Raw genomic sequence first — 8856 nt, forward strand, 5'->3', positions numbered from 1 at the left:
GCATGTCCTTGGTGCACATCCGACTCGGGTCGCGGTGCCCGCTCATTTGGCATATCATATGGGGGCGGCCTTGGAGCGGGAGAACTCGGCGCGCCACGAAGGCGGCCAGCAGGTCTGGACCAGTCAAGCCCTCCGACTGCGTCAGCACTCGGAGTCGCGCGATGGCGCCGGCTCCCGCAGGCGTCAGCGACTTGGCCCGGTACGACCAGTTGGGCAGTCTACCAACCGGCGGGCCGGCTTCGAAAGCCGGCAGGTTGACCTAGTCGCCCCTCGCGGAGACGCTCCTAACGTAGAAGTACGATCTCTGCCACATCTTCACCGACTTTATCAGCGAGATGGAGGGGAAGGGGTTGTCGGCCCCCGACCTTCGCATGGCGATGAAAGCGTCGCATTGAGCCGGCACGCCTGCAGCCTGGGTGCCGAGCTTGGAGAAGAAGAACTCCCCCCAGAGCTCGAGGGTGGGGAGGACTCCGAGGAAGCCTTCGCACAAGGCCACGAAGGCGGACAGCAGCACCACCGTGTTGAGCGTGAGGTGGAGCAGCTGGAGGCCGTAGAACTCCAGGAAGGAGCGGAAGAAGCTGCTCGCCGGCAGCCCCAACCCGCGCAGGCAGTGCGAGTGGAAGATGACCCGCTCGCCCTCCTGCGGCACGGGGGAAATCTCCCCCCTCGGCGCAAGACGCACCCGCACATGATCCTCGCCGGGGAGCCGATGAGTCCTGCGGAGGAACCCGATGTGGTCGTCGTGAACTTCGGAGCCGTCCCAGGTGCCGGAGCGCATCGGGAGAGGCGCGGCGGCAGAGGAAGAGCTCATCGCGAGCTAATCGCCACGGCGTTCGTCGAAGCTTGGGCGCGCGGCGGCGCGAAGAAGAAGAAGGAGGAGAGCGAGGAGCAGTGAGAAGGAGGAGAGCGAGTAGCCGTGAGAAGGAGGAGAGCGAGGAGTGGTAGGAAGGAGGGGCGCGCATGCCCCCTCTTTCCCCTACTTATAGCCTCGTGGGCTGCGAAGCCGAGGGGGCGGTCGTGGGATTTACTGCGCCCACGGCCCCACGACCCCCACGTTCCACGACAAAGTTACTGCGCGCAGTAACTCCACGGGAATCCCAACCGTCCGCCGGGGCCGCGGCGGATCCGCTCGGGCGCCGAGGCGCATAGTGGCGGGCCCCGCCTATGGGCCTGTCCCGTCGCACGCGTAGGCTGGCAGAATGGCCCAACCACGTGTCACCGCATGACAGGCCTAAAACAGGCGGCGGCCCGGAGGCTTAGCAAGCACGCTACATGGATCCCGCCACGACGTTCGAAATATTGTGCGAGTCAGAGTTGGGCGAGTCCGACTCCTTCTAGCCGGCCCGGCGGAAGTCAACCAAGAGCCACGTGTTGAGCACCTCGAGAGAGAAACTGCTGAGGTTTCTCGACCGATCGTCCGCGGCGCCTCATCAGCTTCGGGGACTACTGTTGGAGTAATGGGCCACGGGTAGGCCGACCCGAGGCCCAGAACCTTTCAAGACATCGGGGCAGGCTGCGCCCCTCAAGACCCCAGGACGAAGAGCCGCCTTCAAGAAGTCGACGACAAGATGGCCGACTGACCACTCACGGCCGAGTCCTAGGGACGACTTCAGGGAAAGCCGACTCCTGACTGGTGACTTCCAGAGAAGCCGGCTTTGGGGAATCAGCCTGCGACTCCAACAAACCCCATGACCTCATCAAGTGGGACGGGGCAGGGGAGTGGCTACAGTGAAGCCCACTCCCGCCCCTTACCAATGGCAGGCATGGCCACAGCACGCCGTACCCCGGAAGATCTCCGTGCGGCGTGGCCCTGTTGCCATGCCGGCCCTGACATCAGCACCGCAGGACCGAATCCTGCACCCACGACGGCTTGTCTGTACGGCCTAGAGGCTGCGGGTCCCACCAGTCAGTGAGACCCCAGGAGACGGCAAGAGGACCACCAGTCGGACCCGTCGGGAGTCGGCCCCGGGAAGTCGGCCGAGCCCTCCCCCGGGGCCCATGCGCCATTAATCAAGATGTGATGGAGAGTGGCAATAGTGATCGCCCGCCAGGCGGCGGGGCTGTTGCCACGACCCCATGATCAAGTCCGCGTCATCAGAAGCACGGCTACAGTAATCAGCAGCCGGCAAGACCCGCCCGCGGCGGACGCGGCCTATCGACTCCGTACCAGGCCAGTCGGCGGGCCCCAGCGGTCGGCAGGAAAGACGGAGGCCAGAGGCGCTGACGGCTGGTCCCGCGTCCAGCCGGATTACCATTGTACCCCTGGGGGGTAGGCCTATATAAACCCCCCAAGGCACCCATGCAAGGGGTTGGAACCCATTAGCTCTAGGCCAGATCATATAAGAGGGAGAGAGCTAGCCTTGCCCTCTCCTACCTCCAGGAAACAACTCAAGGAGCAACCGTGTAAACACTTTGCCATAGTGATCATGCGGAGACCCCGCAGAGCAGCAGTAGGGGTATTATCTCCCCGGAGAGCCCTAAAGCTGGGTAAGATTCGCCGGCGTGCATGTCTTCGCCTCATCCCGTTTCCAGGCACCGGTGACGTTCTACTCGCCCCCACCATGATAAGCCATCCTTTGGCATATGTCGCACGTAACCCCCGACAAATTTACTCTTTGTGGCACCTAATAACGGCGACATACGAGCTACTCGTGGTGCCGCTGGACAACGTTGCTGTCGAGACAGAGGAACTTGACGCCGAAGCTGACCTTGGGGAGGAAGTTGGAGGTGGATTTGCGACGGACTTACATCTCGTCTAGGGTGAAGACGTGAAGGCTTGCACACTTGTCATCGCTGCCGTGAGTAGCGTCCATGAAACATCCTCCAAGGAGAGAAGCCGCATCTTCTTCACCACACGCCGCCGCCACACCGGCCCGGCCTAGGATGCACCTGTTGGAATTTTGCTAGTAGGCCTTTGGCTCAAAGTCTAACTAAAATTCTAAAATTCTCTTGATCTATTCATGCACACATGTGAGTGAAGTGAGTGAGACTAAAGTTTAGTCTCATCACGAAAGTTGAGTGAGACTTGCACCTCTTTATAAGATGAGCTGTTCTACCACTTGTATAAGCATGAGAAGAGGAGACCTACACGAGCGCTCCTCCTCCTCGTCATGCCGCGCCGCGGGTCACAAGGACAGAGCTATGCATGTAGTCTATATTTTTGCTGCTTGGGAAAAATTAACGAGTTATTAATTAATTAACGGATGCGTTAATTACTGAACCGTTTCCGATTCTTTTGGATCGTAACTCAAACATGAGGTTTACTCCCACGACCTACTCGGCCTGCAATATATAGTCAGACAGACGTCTACCCTAGCTGCCGCCGTATTGTAAGGTTTCGCACCACCGTTCCAGATCATTGCGCCGCCAAGCAAGTCATCTCCATCCCTCCTTTCGGCGTGCACCCCGAGAAGGGACAGCAGGCCTCGGGAACCCCTCCTCTCGTGATCCTGTACGGGTGAGGGGCGATCAGATTTTTAGGGAGCGCACTCGCGCGACTGCTGGCAGTGACGACTTCGCCAACGACGACTTCTTCCCCAACCTCGGCAATCTTTGCAAATTGAGGCTAAATTCTCTTGATCTATTCATGCAAATTGGCAATCTTTGCAAATTGAGGCTAAATTCTCTTGATCTATTCATGCAAATTGGCAATCTTTACCAGGCCACCGCACCTTCCGTCGCCCCTCCCCCTATCGACGGTGTGGTCCGTCCACCTACCCCTGAAAAATCGGATCTTCATGTGGCAGTGGATTCGCGGACGACTCCCGTCGGGCGTTGAGGTGCGTAAGCGCAATGGCCCGGGCTCCGGCATGTGCCCGCTCTGTGACTTCCCCGAAGACTCAAATCACATCTTCTTCTCCTGCGTGACCGCGCAATTCGTTTGGAGCTGCTTCCGTGAGGTGGTGGGTGGATCTTGGTGTCACACCAACTTCCCCGACTTGTACGACGAGCTCCAGTCCTCCCCTTTGACTTCTCGCCACATTAGGTGGCTTGAGATCACTACTAGGGAAAAGGCTAGCAGCAGCGCGGGTTTTAGGTGTATCAGTAGTGCGGGACTGGCGCTACTAATAAGGTGCTACAGCTAACAAGTAGCAGTAGCGCGTGCTCACCAGTGCTACTGCTACACAAGTGTAGCAGCAACGCGCTTAATGGAAGCTCGCTACTGCTAATAGCTATAGCGCGCTTCTTCTGTGCGCGCTACTGCTACTACCGCACTGCTGCTAACTTTTCTCCACTCGCTACTGCTAATTTTAGTAGTTTTTTGTTTTTTTGGCATATTTGTTTTGTATTTGAACAGACTTTATAGGATGTACAATCATATATATATATGCAACAAAATATACTAGAGCAACAGCCAAAAAGAAAGGGTTAGCAACTAGATGCAACATACAGTATGCAAATTAATTAACTAGAGGTACGCAGGTCATCGTACGCAAACTAACAAAGTAGCGTTACGCAAGTTCGGCAGGGACCATGGACATCACAAAGTTTCATCGCTACAAAAAGTATACAAGTTCAACCGACACATATCATCATCATTGGCATCATAAATCACTAGAAGTTTCATCCTTCCATATCATTGAGGATGGACCCTAGCTTCTTGAACGGCGTGAGGTCTAGACGTCATATCCCAAAGCTGGAGATGTGTTATTTTACCTCTAGGCAATCATAGAGTCGACTTAGTAAAGCGTCTTTGGAGCGTCTCCTCACGGACCGTCTCAAAACATAGACACACTGGCTTAGCGTCTATACATGGCATGAGACGTCTCTAGATATGACACGCTATATTTGGACGTTCAAAAGCGTCTCTAGATATGTAGAGTTGTTTTGTTAGGCACGCTCGTACGTCTCTACTAACAGGGCCATTTAATTCGTCATAGGCCCTAGGCCCATTCCTATAGACACTAGGTACATACGTTATATTCGTCTCTAAATATACAAAAGATTTTTTAACCACGTAATGTTTTACGTTAGATAATATTTGATTTATTCCAAATTTGTACTTCACCATTTCAAATCCAGTAACTTTATCATGTCATATGCTTATGCAGAATGATCAACATATATTGTTACATAAAAGCATCCACCCATATCACCAATCACATTCATCAAATCAGATCTTCGTATAAAATATGCAAATAATTAAGAAGAGATCATACAAACTAGGACTAAGTTTTCCTATAAAGCTAAAAGCTTTATATAATACATAATATTTGTCTATCTAAAGACTAATTCTTCTATAGTTGCTCCTGACTCCTGCAATGCACTCCTTTTCTAAATCTTGAGCTACCCTGAAAAATAATGATAACCGAGAAAATTTTAGAACATGGCTTTAAGACTAGTTGGAGAAGAAATGTACTTTGATGATGTACCATACCAGTGTTTGGTGGCTTGTTTTGAGGTTGTATAGGAGTCGTTAACTTTGGTTTTTTAACTCAAAATCACAAAGATACTTCATAAATAAAAAGCCTTAAGCACGCACATTGGAGCATACGATGATTGCATGGAAGTGTACTTACATGTGATAGAGGCCATGCAATAACATGACCAATAGCATCCCTTAATGTTTCCAATTGTTCATATGGTCTAACCAATTTTTGATCTCCAAGTCTTGAAACAACACAAACAAAAACCGCTACATATTTCTCTCTAAGCATGTTTCCTCCAACCACGTATGTTTTATCTCTACTCACTAAAGTTCCTTCGGCCACAAATTTATCTTTGCTTCTCGGGTTCAAGAAACCAAGAAAACTTTCATTTTATCATATTTTTTCAAAAAATGTAACATACATTATCACAAACCATGGAAGATTTCACTTTACACAGAAAGGGACAATTGCACATGGAATTAGACCAACTAACTATTCTAACCATTGTCATTCAGATATAAAGTTGTACACTTGGTTCAGGACCACCTTGCTTGGTGGCATTGTTATTTTTAGCACGACTATTATTTGCTTCAGGACCATCATGTGCTTTCTACAGTTTAGGTTCAGTTTAATTGTAAGTAAACTTATAGAAAACATAGACATTGTTTGATAACATAGCAGAAATTTATGCGCTCATGCACACACACCTTAGCAACTCTGTGTTCATGTGGTGAAGATAAACTGGTGCAACCCTCTTTGGTTCTTGCGCAATTGCTAGGATGCAATTCCTGGTTAGTCTTGTCTGGCAAAGTTGATTTTGCACACCCTTGATTGACCCTATGATCAATTTTTTCAATGTGTGCTTTCTATAGTTGAGGTTTAGTTCAGTTGTAAGTAAACATACATAAAACATAGACATTGTTTGACAATGAATCAGAAGTTTATGCATACACACACACCTTAGCAACCATGTGTGGTAAAGATGAACCAGTGTAATCCTCTTTGGTTCTCCAAGAAAACCTAGGATGCAATTCCTGGGCAGTAATCTGCTTATCTGGCAAAGTAAATTCTGCACTTCCTTGATTGGTGTAACCCTCTTTGGTTGATTCTGCGCAGCCTTGATTGTCCTTATCAACCTTTTCAATGCATTCCTTCTACACTTGAGGTTCAATTTAGTATGACATGAATATACACAATCATAGGCATTGGTTGATAATGAAGTAAAAAAATTATGCGCACACACCTTAGCAACCATGTGTGGTAAAGATAAACCACTGTAATCCTCTTTAGTTCTCATAGAAAAACTAGGATGCAATTCCTGCGTAGTGATATGCTTGTCCGGCGAAGTTGATTCTACACTTCCTTCATTGGCCCTATCAAACTTCTCGATGTGTGCTTTCTACAATTGAGGTTTCAGTTTAGTTGTAAGTAAACTTATACAAAAAATAGGCATTTTTTAATAACAAAGCAGAAATTTATGCACACACCTTAGGGACCATTTTTTCTTGTGGTAACGATAAACCGGTGTAACACTCTTTGGTTACCGCACAATTGCTAGGATGTAGTTCCTGCAACTTATGATGAACAATTGTTTCAGTATGAGAATGAAGTAGAACATTTATTAGTGAAGAAACTATTACATCACCAGCATAGCATTCAATGAAGCATATTCTTTAGCTTCGTTATGTGATTCATTTGGGAGGTCACTGCCAACAACTCTTTCATTGAGATCAACCTGAAACAAGAATAGGATAATAGTATATTAATACTCATATCTTTATCTTTGGGAGGTCACAGTACACTCCAGTTTATCTTACATCTGCTAGATAACTAGCCTCTTTATGCTTTACAAGTTTTTAAAGAGAATCTACTTGTAGCAAATGGTATATGTTAGACTCTAGTGGGATAAGGTGATTTTGCCGTAAAATATGACCCATAAACACATGTAACTGAAAAGGCGCCCAAAAAGCACTTCAGAAGTTACTGTAACGCACATAGCAACATACAAACCTGTAACAACAATCTTTTAGTACAAAATCTGAGAGCTGTTGATTGAAACCTCCCTTCAACTAAGATGCAAGAATCAAAACTAACAAAATATTGGGACTGCACTAAGATGAGGTAGGAAATAGTAGTACAAAATAGCATAGTACATTGCAGCCTGTGCAACCAAACACTATCATGTTTTATGCTCCAGCATAAATGCAATGTGAGGTTATTTGCACTGGCGGAGCCTCATGGAGGACAAAGGGGGAAACGACCTCCCCCCCCCCCCCCCCCCTCCAAAAGTGAAAAAAATATTACTAGTAAGCATTCAGGCAAGCCCAATATTACACAGCCCAATGAAGCGACAACTCTCCCATGCACAGACGCGTCGCTCGTCTCTCCTCCTTATCCTTCCCGCAAATGGACAAAAACATCTCACTTTCCCCCAAATCGCCATGGATGAATCCTAGGTCTTGAACTCAACTGCCAGTCGAGGATGCAATAGAAAGCTAGGTATGTTTCATGAAAAAAAATCAATGATGTTCAATGTTCAGAGGCTTGCATAAATTCAGTGATGTTCAATGTTCAGAGACTTGCATAAATTCAATGATGTTCAATGTTCAGAGACTTGAATAAATTCAGTGATGTTCAATGTTCAGAGACCTGCATAAAGTTCAATGTCGTTCGTGTAATTGTGTTCTCATGTTCATAGATCTGCATAAGATTCAGATCATCCAGGATTTTTGTGATATGCTTTTTAATAGTGTACTAGTACTGGACATGTTCTGATTTAGAGAATAGGTGACAGTGCTTTTTGAAATTTTTATCTCAGGTAACAATGGTGAAACAGCAAGCAATATATATGTACGTATATAAGATGTACATCTTGTTCCAGTTTATGTTGTGAGGATGTGAGGCTGTGAGCTGCATCTATTTTTACACACAGTTTGAAAATTCCCCCCCCCCCCCCCCCCCCCTGGTCGCTCGTCACTCCGTTGGCCAATCTATCTAACACCACTTGTTCTACTTGAGTTTTATCATATAAAGTTTGATTGGACCAAATAGTTGCTCACATATTTCCAAGAAAATCTCTCAGAATTGACTTCTAGGCAAGCAAGCAATTCAACAAACACTTAGAGTGCATTGCCTACATGAAGGAAGTAAGGAGACGAAGGAGAGAAGAGGATCAAGATTTGAGATGCATAAATGAAGGAGCCACTTTGGTTGATTTAATGGTAAAACTGTAGGGGCTATGGGATTCAAAGGATCACCTGCTTGACGTGGTCGAGGCTGAAGATGCTAGATGGAGGCGAGAGCTGCTTGCTGGGTGGTGTACCGATGGACAAACGGCACAGCTTCGTGTGAAGGATGAGATCGGCTCGGATGCGGCTTCGTGACGGTGAGGACGGAGTCGAGAGGAGCACCGCTTCGTGACGGTGAGGACGACGGACGCCGACGAGGCTCCAACTGGTGACCTTGTTGATGGATGAAAAAGGGAGTC

At 48.4% G+C, this 8856-nt stretch overlaps 1 long non-coding RNA gene across 1 annotated transcript; it reads right to left on the reverse strand.

Moving 5' to 3' along the window:
* Positions 1-5780: 5780 nt before the first annotated feature.
* On the reverse strand, positions 5781-6491 carry LOC147961116 (uncharacterized). The gene is made up of 3 exons (XR_015611752.1): positions 6329-6491; positions 6077-6235; positions 5781-5979 (listed from the first exon to the last, which is right to left on the reverse strand). It is a non-coding gene; the product is annotated as an uncharacterized LOC147961116 (long non-coding RNA).
* Positions 6492-8856: the final 2365 nt, after the last annotated feature.

The sequence above is a fragment of the Triticum urartu genome, chromosome 7A (genome assembly GCF_056163025.1).
Source record: "Triticum urartu cultivar PI428250 chromosome 7A, HENAU_Tu73, whole genome shotgun sequence".
In the NCBI taxonomy this organism is placed as follows: domain Eukaryota; kingdom Viridiplantae; phylum Streptophyta; class Magnoliopsida; order Poales; family Poaceae; genus Triticum; species Triticum urartu.